Genomic DNA, 14,275 nt, shown 5'->3' with positions numbered 1-14,275 from the left:
TTTTTTCTCAAGACCAAATTATCTTGAGAAATGTAAATGAAAATAATATGGATATTTTAAGAAGGATATTAACAAATATGTCACTATGTGTTAGCAGAGAAAGTGAGCTGTAACCTAAGTTCTATATCCATTCTATTGAAAATCTCTGATGTCCTGGAGAAGGTTAGTGTTGTGTTGTGGTTCTTACTCATCCTGGGTTTTTGCTGCTTTACTTTTGCCTTATTAATTCCCTGCTAGAGAAAGCATCTGCTTGCCAAATCTCTGTCTGTTCTGGTCAACTCAGACTATACACCACACAAAGCAAGGAATCCCTTCACAGGTGTTCCTTTCAAAAAATATCCATATAAAACAGGTGAATGTAATTTTACTTTTAGGTTGGGTACCTCCTGAAATCTATCTGACTTGGGAACAGGCTCTGATGCTGATTTTACTTAAAAAAAAACTACTGTGGCAAAGTCAAATATTCAGTATTAGCAATACAGCAGAATTAATGATGTCAAGTATAATAATTTCTGCCCAACCTATGTAGGCATATTTGCATGTCTTTACCACTAGATATTATCACTTCCTTTAAACATTGAGCTTGTATGATGACTTTTATCACTTAGGGGGCAAATAGTTCAACATTTTGATTTCTTTTAATTTATCTTTTGGTGTTAAAAGTACAATATTCAAGTACTGATACAAATTAAAAAATTCCTTCACTCTACATGAGTTCCCAAAATCTTCATATTAATTCTCATGTAATTCTTTAAAAATTGTGGACACTGCACAAAATAGTAAAGTTCAAAACAAGACCCTGGAACAAACTTCTAGTCCATTCAGTGGCAAATTCTGAATCTGCAATGTACAGAAAAGGTCCATGTGCACCAGCTTACACAACTTGAACTGAGAAACATGGCTCAAACGAGGACACAGCTAAGAAGACAATACAAATACAGCTGTTGATTTTCAGCGCAGTGGTGTCTGAGTGTTTCATAAATATCAGCATCCCATGATGTGAGAATATAGTTCTATTATTTTATACATAGACAGTTGAAGCAAACAGATCTGGGGACATGGGGTAAAAGAAGATAAGGAAGTTCATGTAAAGGGAAAATAATACTTAAACTTGCTTTCTATCAAAATGCTCACTTGGGATATAGGAGATTAAATTTTTTTTTTTTTTTTTTGAGTTTGAACCAACATCATTCCATGTTGATCTGAGAGGTATGAGAGGGATTGCTCTTTCAGTCTTTCCCCTTTTTGTAGGCATTTTTAGCATTTATTGAATCAATGAGAGACAAAAAAACTCATATGTGCTCAGGCGCTATTGTCCTCTGCTGCAATGGGAATGACCTTGGTTCAAATCCCCAGTTAGACACAGGACACAACTGAACATTGTTTTCTCATGTCTTTTGTTAATGCTTCTTTGTAAGGGCCTTTAACTTGTTCAAAGCAAATTATCACTGGCTACAGTTGTTCTTGGGAAAGTTCAATCTCCCACACATTAGACTGCAGAATCTCAGACTGGATATTCAGAAAAGTTTAGAGGTAATATCTTCTTTATTTCTGAGGGAGAGACCAGGAAAATATCTAGGTTTTGAGTTGGTTTCATAGCATAACTGCTTTATTCTTTTTTTTTTCTAGAGTTTTCTTCAACTATACAACTTCCTACTCAACAAAACAAAACAAAACAAAACAAAATAAAACCAATTTACTTACTTTAATGCATGTCCTTCATCAATTCCTTGATCACTGCCTTTCCTGTGGTGCTAAGCAAGGGCCTTGGTAAATGGCCTTGGTAAACTGACTTTGAAAGAAAACTTCATATTTATCCACAGAACTGTGGGGCTTTGAAAATTTTTGGCCCAGCTAAAAAACAAAGCAAAATAAAATTTATTAAGCAAATGCACAGAAACACAGGTTTAAAACCTTTTCAGTATTCTTAAGGCAGTCACAATCTATTTTTCTTTTCTTAGTAAGCTACATCTTTTAAATATATGCTTCATTTCTTTGTCATCTGGCTCTGACCTATGTTGGAATTGTTCCCTGCTGTTAATTAGAGGTGACTATAATTTGATTAATCTCAAACATGTGTTATATATGCACAATATGGAAAACTGTATTCTATATTTTCTACTTTAAACATTCTTGAATGTAATGGAAATAAGCCAAACATTTTTTAAGGCCCAATCTTATCTTAATGAACAATATGGATATAATCAAAATAAGACATTCTAATCAATCTGAAGTGTTAAAAGTTCACAGAAATATGTGGTAACCATGTACAGTATTTATCAATGTAATACAAACCCGATTTCAAATGCATACCACCTGAGCATCATTGCTATCTGTACATCTGAAGTTCTCCACCTCTCTCTCCATTTCAACAAGGGTTTGTCACAGTCTGACAATGTGCTTTTCCTGGTTCCATATTGTTGGTATTTTTCCCATGAAAACTTTTTTGAAGACATTACCCACATTTTTCAGACCTAAAGAGCTAGCAGTCAGTGATGGTTATAACATTCCCACACAATTTTATATAGCTCTTGTTCTTGAAAGGTCTTTAATAACTAGAGTACAAATCAAAGCTCATTTATTAGGACAGGATTATTCAGACACTTAAATTTTGTAGTTAGTAACTATACAGTTATATAAGAAAAGTTCACTGTATAATGGATGTTAAGCATATGATTAAATCTTTTCTTGGTTTATAAACATCTTTAAAGACCACTCCTAAATAAAAAAGTTTTGAATACTTTATGTCACATTAATGTAAGTGCCTATGCATTTTTGTGCAAATAAAAGTACTATGAGTATTAACAAAAGTTCACTAAGAGTTTTCCTCAGGCTATTCAAAACTGATTATTTTAAATGAGTTAAATCTAACAATTTTAACTTTTAAAAATGACAATTATTTAAATTTTCTGGCTCATTCTTTTTTTTTAAGTAGAACTTTGTTGTTATTATTATACAGGCTCTGGTAGTAAATGAAATATAATTCTAAATAATTTTTCCTAAAGTTGTATACAAATCAATAACTGTAAGCATGCCAGAAGAAAACCATGTCGTATGGCTCCCCAAGTTCCAAATAAATGCAAGTAAGCTGACCTTTCTTTGATAACTATGAATATGGTTTCATAATTTTACCATTGATACTACTGTAATCAGCAATTTATACAGCAAAAATAGAGCCAAGGCTAGTTGTAAATAATTATACATTACAAAAAGGTGCATTGTACAGTAACTATAGCGAACAAACTTTATGATTTTGGGAATCAGTTCCTCTAACATATTTTGTCAAACAAGGTCTTGAAAGAGATCACAAGTGCTCTCTTATTTTTTTATAGTATTTTCCATATCCTTGAAACACTCTAGTTTTAGTGTTACTTTTTTAATATTTAAAATACAAATAGCTTCAAACCTTGAATTATTACTTTCTAACAATAACTATATTTTTATAGGTAGGGCAGTGAACCTGAAAGTAAAGGAAGATTTCAGTCAAAAATAAAAAAAGGCACGATTCTGCATTTAGAAAAGGCAATATGTCCATGAAAATGCAGTATTTCTCATGTAATGGTATAATAAAACTGAATGAAAACAATGTATTTTAAACAATGAGCTACTGTAGTAGTACTACACCTAGTTTTTCTTTCTCATAAATACTCTTTGAAGAGTTCTGGAAAAAATAACCTATAAATGAAAGCAATGGCTTTCAATGATTTTTAACATCTATATTAACAAAAAAAAGCCTATACAGACTTAGTAGGAATTGAAATTTGAAGTACTTGCATTAGAGCACTGTAGTTTTTACAAAATGTTTAAAATGTCTATGAAAATTTTATTAAGAATAGATTGGAAGAAAGAACACTTACATTAAACATGTTAATTAGAGGTGCGTGTTGACCTCGGAAAAAACAAAAGGATCAAAAAAAAAAACCAAAAAACCCAATAAAATGTTCTGGTTTATCATTTCTATTCAGAAAAAAAAAATTGTAACATATATGGTTGGAAAGCAGCAGCCTCAGCTGAATACTGCATTAATTAACATGTTTAAAAGCCTCCTTGTTTTGAAGACAGAAGTTACTAAATTCTTAGAAGTAATTTCTCTAAAATCATTAGTCTCTTTGTCCTATTTTCGTGTTTTGCAATAACTAAATTTCAGATTTGATAAGCTTTGAATGCTCAGAGATCATAATATCAACTAATAATACTATGTTCATATAATATGAGTGATATTTTACAAGAACAATCCATTCTTGATGACATTTCCTCAAGTTCTCTGCTATCTTACTTGTAATTCTTTCATGTTCAGAATGAATCCCTGCTACATCTCACTCAATATTGATCTTCAAGGCATTTCTTCCAATCCTTTCCCCAGTGTGGTCACTGAACAGTATAAAAGTTCAATAGGAAGATCAGCTGCTCATCCACTTTTTGCTAAAGCAATTTGTATTATGGATTTATTTTAGCAGTCTACAGTGGCAGTTGCTGTTTTTACTATTTAAATGCTTTGATTATCTGACCTTGCTTACTTTATCTTTTTAAGTGCTGTGCATGGGCTTTAAAGTAGATCAATAAATGGGGATTCCTCCACCACATTATGTTGAAATCAATCCTGATTCAGACTATTTGTATTTCACTCTTATGAGTCCATCTGTCTTTCTTAATTTTATATTCTCTTTTCTTAAATAATTTTGCCTGCCACTGCAAATACTTACTGTCAGGTAGATTTCCATTGCAATCAATGCAGCTTTTCCCAGTCATAACCATGGTGTCTGGGAAGACCCAAATATATAGGATCATATCCTATGCCTGAACAGTCATCTCCTAGGTAATTATTATTTATTTTTTTTTTATAATAGTTGTGACATAGGTACTGTGAAAGTCAATAAACAGAAATTTTCATTTACTTCATGTCTTCATTTTTCCAGGAATAGTTAAAAATTTAAATCAAACTAAATGGCACAAGTTTATTAAAATATTTCAGATTTGCAACTTCTCTTAATGAAACAGTTGATGAAGTTAACCAGATCTCAGCTGTTGTGATAAAGCTGAAAATTCTCTGATCAAACTTGAGAACTATAACTAGTCCTGAATTTGTGCAATGTGAATAATTGCTCTGTCTGAGATACATTTGATTGTATTTTGCATCTAATTAATTTAATATAGATTAACATTTAAAGCATCTAAGTTTTTTAACTTCTTACAAATTTTAAAGTTTACCTTGCCTAATTCATAATGAAAAGGTTACCACAACTGCAAAAAGACTTAGCATGGATATGTCAAAACAGAAGAGGAAAAAGAAATTAAATAGAAAACCTAACAATACAGTTAACACACTATGCATGGAGTCCTGAGCACTTAGGGGATTATCTACCTAGAAAATATAAAACTTACTGAAATAGCACTTTGATCTCGTTTAACATCACAAATTTTAGGAAGAGGAAATTTCCCGCTTTCTTTAACTAAGTCACACACACAAACACTAATTCGGATTTCAATCAAATTAATCTAAATTAAAATACAATCAGGCACTCCAGTAATTTCCTGTAATCCTTAGATTATAATTCAACACTTTTGTAATAAAGCATGGCAACTACAAAACAAAATCATGAGCAATCCTTAAAACAGTTTTCATCTTCAATCGTGCAAATTTGTGAACAGCTTTTAATGTGTTTATAGGGTAAGAGGTTCTACAAAACTGCTGGCATTCATATATGTTTGAAGCCTAGGATGCCATTAAAATCTGATACTACTTTACTCAACTTCCTATATAACACACTAATTTTCCATGCCTAAGAAGAAACTTACCCACTTCTTCCAGTTTTCTAATTCTTCACCTGATTGAAACTATTTCGGCTTATTCCAGCTTCAGTGGACACTGAGGCCTTGAGAAAGTTGCTATTTATCCTCTTTCTTTGATGTTGTTATTCTTACCTTAAAGTCTTGCACCCTTTTCATGATATTTTAAACAAAATAGGAATTATTTAATAATAAGTTTGACGATGGTAAACAAAGTCAACCATTTGTGATGGGTTGGAGAATTTCTGCCTCAGTTGTAGCTCCATATGGTACACACCACCATGTCTCTGATGAGAGGGGAAGGACAAAAGGGAATATGACCACAAATATCTTAAACACTGATATAATTAGAAGATGTTAATAACAACGTAGCACAGAAAAAATAGTGTGATGACAGAGGTTTAAATCATATTAGGACAAGTGATGATGGTGGTGAATATTTAGCCTAGAAGACATTATCAAACTTATGTTAAAAATGTGGCCCAAGTGAAAGTAAGCACATAAAATAACTAGTTACAAACAGTCATTAAATGAATAAAAAAAAAATCAGGATTTTTGCTGATAATTTTGTAAGTGCATAAAAGATAAATGGCTTGGGCATCTAATGTACAAAGTAAACAGTACTAAAAAAAGCACCAAATATGCAAGAGTCCTTTGCAAAATGGCACAATGCCATTTTTACTATTTCCTTGAAATTAATAGTACCAGAAATGCAAAATAATGTGGTTTTTTAAGATTTTTCTTTAAGACTTCAGAACCTATACATGAATTTTTAAAAATTAGTAATAACTCTACTGAAATCCTGACCTCTCAGTAATTTCATAAGCAATTTTAGTTAATGCAGGATGCTAGTTCTGAAAATGAATAAGTTTTTACTGGTAATTCCTTTCAGATTTTCAAGGGAACATTTTCCCTTCTCTTTTTAAATTTCCACTAACTAATAAAAGCATCTATTTCATTAGGGCCTGTCCTGGTTTTACTTTAAGCACTTCTGGAATTTGTGGATGTAAGAAGGAGGTTGCTTTTGCCACAATCTTATCCACTGAGAAAATAAAAATGAAAATGCACAGGACGAATAGAACTACTAGAAGGTATTACACAATGGCTCTTGGTGGGGAGTTGTGGGGGAATTTTCATCTTATTAAATACTTGCTAACATAACTTGTGAAGATTTTTCATTTTATAGTGACAGCAGAGGGGAAATGTAAAAGAATTCACTGCTCCAAATATTATGCATTTCTGCAGAGCACAGCTTAAAAAAGACAAGTCTGTACTGTTTCTCTCAAGTGAGTAAATGTTAAGAGAGAAGAATCCAAGTTTCATGATGCAGCAGCACAAAGCTGGGAAGTGAAAATTATGTTGCAGCAGAGTCCTGAAAATATGACTGTAAAAGTTAATCAATAAAATGTCTATTCCTGTCTATTCACTAGAGGCCCCAGCTGCATAGCTTCACACAATCGATACTACAAATTATTACGATTTCCAGGTTCCCACTGGACATTCTGAACAAATCTTTCAGGTGTAACAGGCTTATATTGGGGGTGGGGGGGCAGGTGGGGTGGGGGCTAGGGATGTGTTACCTTAGGTGTATTTCATCTGGAATAAATGCACAACAAACAAAGCTTGTGACTTCTAAAAACTTTCAGTTATTTCCCCATGAAATAAATGTATTTTGGACACCCTGTGAAATTAGCAGAAAATATTTTTACTCTAAAACTAAATATTTTTATTCCATTAAACTAATGAATATAATGGCCCTTGTATTGTTTTTAAAATCCTAGTGAATCTTTTTCCTTTTTTCACTGCTTCCATGAAAAAATAACTTTTAACAAGGATTTCACAACAAGGAAATAAAAGCATACAGAAATAGACTTTTCCCCTCAAAGGCTTTACAAAAGCTATAGCAGGATCTCAGGTCTCAGTGTAGTTTTAACTGGCCAGTTCATGCTGCATTTTCCTTTGTATGGTCCTATGCTTTTGCCTTGATACCAGCTGCATTTGCCAGATTATCTAAGTAGGAAGGTAGGTAAAGTCCAGGACTGTATGACTTTGAATAAGTCAGCACCAAAGGGATGCTACTTTATGACACATGAGCTACCCTTCATAGTGACTGAACATAACCCTTGTGACATTCCCTGTCCCAAAAGACCCAGGGGACAGAGATCCATTGTTCTTTCCGTCTCCCAAGGAACAGAAGAGAGCAGATACTGACTGGAACTGCATTACTGTTTTCAGGTACACAGTAAGATGTTGTTTTTAAAGGGAAATTTCAATATTTAAAGTCTCCAACTCTGTTGTCCATTTTTTAGCTTTATTAGTTCCATTTTACTAAACCTGTTGTTCTAAACTAGCAGTTTTAATTTTCCAGATTAAAAAAAAATACTTTGCTGATGGTGATCCTGCAGCAATGCTTTCTGTAATGTCAGAATGCTTTAAAAAAGCAATAGTATCACAAAAATTAAGGTCAAAATTTTACATAAGATAAAATTAAAAAAAAAATTTGATAATCTGTAGAACTAAGAAAATATTGCCCTTATTAAAGTTTTTTATGTTCACGTACTGAAGTAACAAAGTTCCAAAGTCACCGAACAAGTGTAGAAAATAGAACAGAAAAAGGTAGATTAGTTAATAATTTTTGCATGTTACGAGATTCATTCAAGTTTTATTTTTTCATAAAAAACATAATTTAAAAAATATTAAAAAGTTCCTCTGAAAATCTTCTAGTGATTATCATTTGGCTTTCTATTTCAACATTAGTGAAACTCATTTCACTGAACTTTTGCAAAATTCCTGCGCTCTCAAAAGCTATATTTCATGACACAATCGATCAGTTACAGCTGGGAGTTTCAATTCCACTTCCCCACACACCTCTCCCCCCCCCCCCCCCCCCCCCCCCCCCCCCCCCCCCATCTCACGCTAACTTACCACAATCAGTAATCCTAGAAGTTTGTGACCTTTTTATTTTCAAAGAAGTATCTATAAGAATTGGCATAACACGGCATTTTGGCAACTGAGGAATCACTTGAAATGTTAAAGAAAACCCATTGTGGCAAAAGATTCAAGTTATGTTAGGAAAGTAAATCAGTGACAGTGTTTCCCCTAGAGAAGTACTAGTTATGTCTTCAAAGGTATAACTACAGGTTAAAACCCAGCAAGCTATTTTATTTAAAGAAGACACATTACTAAAGAAAATATTTTTTTCCATGCAGTTTTTCCCAGTCTTCAGCAGAAAAATTAACTTAAAACATTTGAACTACAGAACAGATGAAGTTCCGGCCTAAAAGTCATTTATACTGAGCATATATTATCATATTCTATTTTAGATGCATGATGTTTGTTTCATCTGAACTTAGCAAACGTTCTCTCAGAGGAGATTTGTTGAGATATTTGATGCTTGCCACAAATCTGAGACAAAACATTTAGCTCTGAACATTTAGGTTCAGTCCACCACCAAATGAATAGACTTTTTTTTTGCAGCCAAAGTATCTTGTATAAAGTGTTCATCACACTCTGTGATATTACAAAACAGCTTGAGATTCTGTCTGTATATGTAGGGATTGCTTAATGTAACATGCCTTTAATAAGAAGAGAGTGACTGTTTGCATGAAAAAAGAATCAATTGAAATGAGTCATTTTTACCATACTCTAAATCTTGAAAAGTCTAAATAATGAATCATTTTGTGGCTCAGCATAAAAATATAGTTAACATCAAGGTAAATTATAAAATCTAATTGTTGAACACTGTTACTTTTTAATTAAATCCCATGAGTTAGCATTCAGTCTAATAGATACTAAATTTGGCTGATTAAAGCAGAAGTACTTTTTTCAGTGTAAACTTTTCTAGTCTGCTTTCTGTATTTGCTTGTGTTAGCAACTTCATATATGCCTTGCTGTTGTGACTAAAAGTTCAAACACCAAATTTCCTTTAATTTGGCAGTCTGTTGCTTAGAGGCAGCTTCTCTAACAAAAAAAGAAAGACAATAAGACCCATATGTAACCTTTGGTCTCTAAAAAGAGGAAGATGAGAATACCATTAACAGATAGGTAATAAATAATTGCACACACTATTCTACTTCAGTACTACAGAATATTAATTTTAAAAATAAACCAGACACCTAACAATAGTATTTTTCAACATTCAATCTTTTTAAATGTAGAATGTATTTTAAAGCATACATTAATCAGTCATTTATATTTAATAGTTTATTCAATAAAGTTACAGAACACATTTACACTATGTCTTACCTGAGAGAAATGATTAATATAGTACATATTAAAAGGATTTACTGCTGACTTTATTGTCTTCTGTTTCTCAAATACCAAAAAAGCAGTAACTCACTTGTAATCACTCATTTCTTCTTCAGAAGTTATAGTACGCTTTCTCAGAGTCTCCAGCTCCTCATCTCTGATTTTCTACTGTTCTGTTCTTGGCGAACTGTTTCTGCTATTTGCTCACTTAGCTGGTCTTGAGTTGCTTTCAAGCTGGATTCCATTAGAAGAAGTTTTTCATCTTGACTGGCAAGTTCTTGAGCTGAAAGTTAAAAAAAAAAAAAAAAAAAGTGCACTACATTTTAAGCTCAAGCCGAGTGATATTTTTGTTTTAAATGCAGTGCAGCGCAACTCACTGTAAGAGCTGGGCAAATATTGTCTTCAGGAGAAGAGCCTCATTTTGTTCCCAGATCTTGAGAAGAAAATATACTATAAATATATTAATACGTGGCTTAAGTCTCTTTCATTGTATTCCAGTAAACTTAAATAACAAAACTTGGATTCCATATTCTGCAAACATTTAAACTGCTACCAGAGCTGACTGTATACACACACATCCAGTATTTAGTTCATTCTGAAGCAAACACATATTGCCTTTGCATTTTTTAACGTAAGTCAATCTAGACTTCAAAATCACATTTTTTATAATATAGCAGCTTGTTTACCATTTCGCGATAGTAGCGTATACAATTTAAGCTCCAAGTCTTCAATTTCATTATGTTTTTTCATGAATTACAGAGCACATACATAGTAAAAACCTGTTCTTTTCCAAGGTCATCCAATAGATGGCAATCTTTCCTTAGACCAAAAGAAACCATAGCTGCACACTGCCAGCTCTCAGAAAAAATAAGTGATTTAAGACAAAGACATTTTTCCTTTGTTCTTTGTTGACGATTTTCCTAAAAGATATATGTACATAGGCTTTAATTTAAATATTTAACCCTTAGTATGTGCACACCTGAGTTTGTGTGGATGTGTAGATATATGTGTACCTGCACAGACACAAATCCACACACATGTATTTGTTTTTACACTCCTTCATAAATATATGGCTTCAGATATATAGGCACATGTAGTTACTGGGTCTAGAATATCGTGAAATAAAACTGATCATTAAAACAAGTGCTTCACAACAAGCATTTTATAGCACACATTCCCTTCATCATGCAGCATTCAAATGATTTTGAAATTAGACACCAGAAAATTGGAGATATTAGGAATCTTTTATTGATAGCAGTTCAATAAGTATCATAAAAGAAAATTTTGCAAGAACATAAATAAAAAAATCCTGGTTTTAATGTGCTGCAGAATAATATTAAAGAGTGATAAGTACACTAGAATTCAGTGAAGAGAGAAAACAGTATTTTCCAGGCTTAGAAGGATAGAATCCTTTAAAGAAAAACATTTGTGCTCTGTTAACATGATTCTGCATTTATTGTTTTCAATATCTGACAACATTCACCATATGCACAGGATCTAAACTCAGGTATCATATCTCCCTTTATGAATTCAGAATATCCAGAAGATCAATTTCTTTGCATAAAAAAATGGCTTTGTTCTTTTCTCATTGACAGTAACAGAACCCAACTTCTCATAAAACACAACAGCACCATTTCCATAAGTAAAAAGTACTGTATATAAACTGTTTAAATTTGTGCTTCAGTAAGGTACACAGCTAACATTAACAGCTAAATATTTAACAAACTACATATCACCCACAGTTCTTTTTCACTGAGTATAGTGCAAATTTGACTCAATGTGAACTAATGAGTTAAATGGTTATTAATTTTAACATGTGTTCAAAAAAATGCACAGCCTGAGAAACAACTTATAACATTTTTTTCCTTCGCAGTCAGAAAATGAGCAATTTAATAAAGTCAAGCCTAAGCTGCCATCATTCAATAGGAAATATAATATATAACAAATTTCTATTTGTCAGTGTATTTTTGACCCATTTCTGCAATATATCTGTACATAACTTTTGTGTGGTAGATGATCTCAGTGGAACCAATAGGATTCCTTCTTTGAATAATGCTAGTTATCTGTGGGTTCCTAGTATTCGATCTGGGTTTAAAATCAAAAGGATAAATATTTCACATGTAATATATAGCTCTTCCATTAAAAGTATGTTTTTTGTCTAAAAGACAATTCTTTGTATAACAAATTAGGTTTATTTAAATTTAAGAACTTATTAAGTCCCTGTCAATTTTATTTGAGATAGCATTGTCTGTATTATCCAGAGACAGGCATTTAACAATGCTTTAAAAGTTCTTAGAACTAGCGTAGAGCTGTGATCTGTTGTGTAGAGGTGGAATTATCTTTCAAAATTTATTTTATTTATATTGGATTTGATTCAACAGTGTGTCTTTTGCAATTGCGTAACTATTTAAATGTACAAAATGTTATTTACTCACTACTTTTAATAGTCTGTTTTAACTCACAATCTCCTGGTAAAAAAGGGTTAAATTATTTTAAGTTTACCTATGCCTTGGACTTGAGCCTTGGTTGATCCCAAGCCAGAGGCACTAGCAGCTGCATGCTTTATTTACAATCCCTTTGTCAGACTTACAACTGCCCCAGGCTATAACATAGTGTACCTAATGTTCAAACTGGCAGGTAATCTTATGTCAAACATACTTCTTTGATTTAAAGTGATCAATAGATTCTTGTAAAGAGGTAATTTCTCTGATGTTTCCACCTTGCCTTTCTTACAGGTGATTCACACAAAAGCCTGCTTATATGATGTACGAACAATAAACAGAAAGCTATAATCATGTTTTTTCAGATGTTTCCGGTGCACAACGATTTTGGATCAATACCCTGTGTAATACAATTATCTGCAATGATCTGGTTGTATTGAAAAAGAATTTGCAGCAGACCTCTAGGGGGTTTTATCCAGAAACACGTATCTGGCAATGTTGTGAATAGTGGAAGAGAAAATTAAGGGGTTGACACAGGCTGTCTATTATGTTCCAAATGACTTCATTAATATTTTATTTGGTAAAAGTAGTATATTTCAAGCTTTACTATACAGTGACTTCAAAATATTAATAATGCAATTTCCTTGTTGCATTTGGTTATTTTGAAAACTAGTTCTAGTACAGATGTTCGGTGTAAGAGTCAAAAGTACTAACCAAAAATTATTTAAAGCAGTTTATTCCCAATAATCAAATGATTCCTTATTTTTCCATCTTATGTTACTTTTGTGTACACTATTTGCTTGAAAAAAAAAAAAAACATATTCATTATTGCACTACTGCTATACCAGGGATTAATCATATCAGTTTAAAAAGTCACTTAAAATATTAACAATGATATCAGACTTGTGAAGTTCAAATTACATTTTGCATTGTCAGTGAATGAGCAGGTGTTCTGGGACAGAAATAGATGTTTCACCAAATTAATGCAGAGTATAGAAGAGAAATAGAATTACAAAAAAAAAAAAAAAATCAGTCCTGTTTATTTTGTTTTGATGAAGTCACAGTCTGTAGCTGTAAATTTACCCTAAAGCAGAACAGGGAACCTTTCATATTCATTTGATTGCAACAGTCATATGCCCATATGATTGAAAATTCTATTCCATTAGACTGTACCGAATTCACATTTCTGTAATATTACTATTTTTGTACATTATTACCTGTCTTTCTGCACTGCTTATGCACACCCTGCAGTTACTGATTTAGCTGCTGAATCTCAGTTCTCAGTATGGTGGTTTCTGTCTCTGTCTGATTCTTTTCTTTCTGTGTGTCCTGGATACTGGCTTTCAGTTTCTTGACCACACTGTCAAGGTGCTCCACCTCAGTCACTTTTGCTTTGATACCTTCCTTTGCCTGCAGGAAATCGGCTTCCGACTTTCTCAGAAGGTCATCTCTTTTGCGTATTGCCTGTGAAGACAAAAAGCATTCCAATAGGGCCTTTTATGATGTACTTTTTATACTGCATCCTGCTATTTTGAGCAATAGGATACATGAGATTATACAGCACCTCATTAGCAACTGGGTCAAGTACCCACATCTCCTCTAGGATCAAAAAGTTACAGGGACTTTAATTTTAAAAAGTCTGCTGAAGAAAAGGTTCAGTATTACAATAAATACATCATTAATCAATACTTATAAGTTCAAAGGCAAGAACAAATATTCTATCTAATTCTGAGAGAAAAATGGGAAATGCAGTTTGATCTAAATTACTACTTTTCCTTAAAAAAAAAAAAAAAAAAAAA

Source organism: Empidonax traillii, unplaced genomic scaffold (assembly GCF_003031625.1).
Source record: "Empidonax traillii isolate 1590-97213 ecotype Southwest subspecies unplaced genomic scaffold, ASM303162v1 scaffold181:size1721324, whole genome shotgun sequence".
Classification (NCBI taxonomy): Eukaryota; Metazoa; Chordata; class Aves; order Passeriformes; family Tyrannidae; genus Empidonax; species Empidonax traillii.
This window is presented reverse-complemented; position numbering follows the sequence as displayed.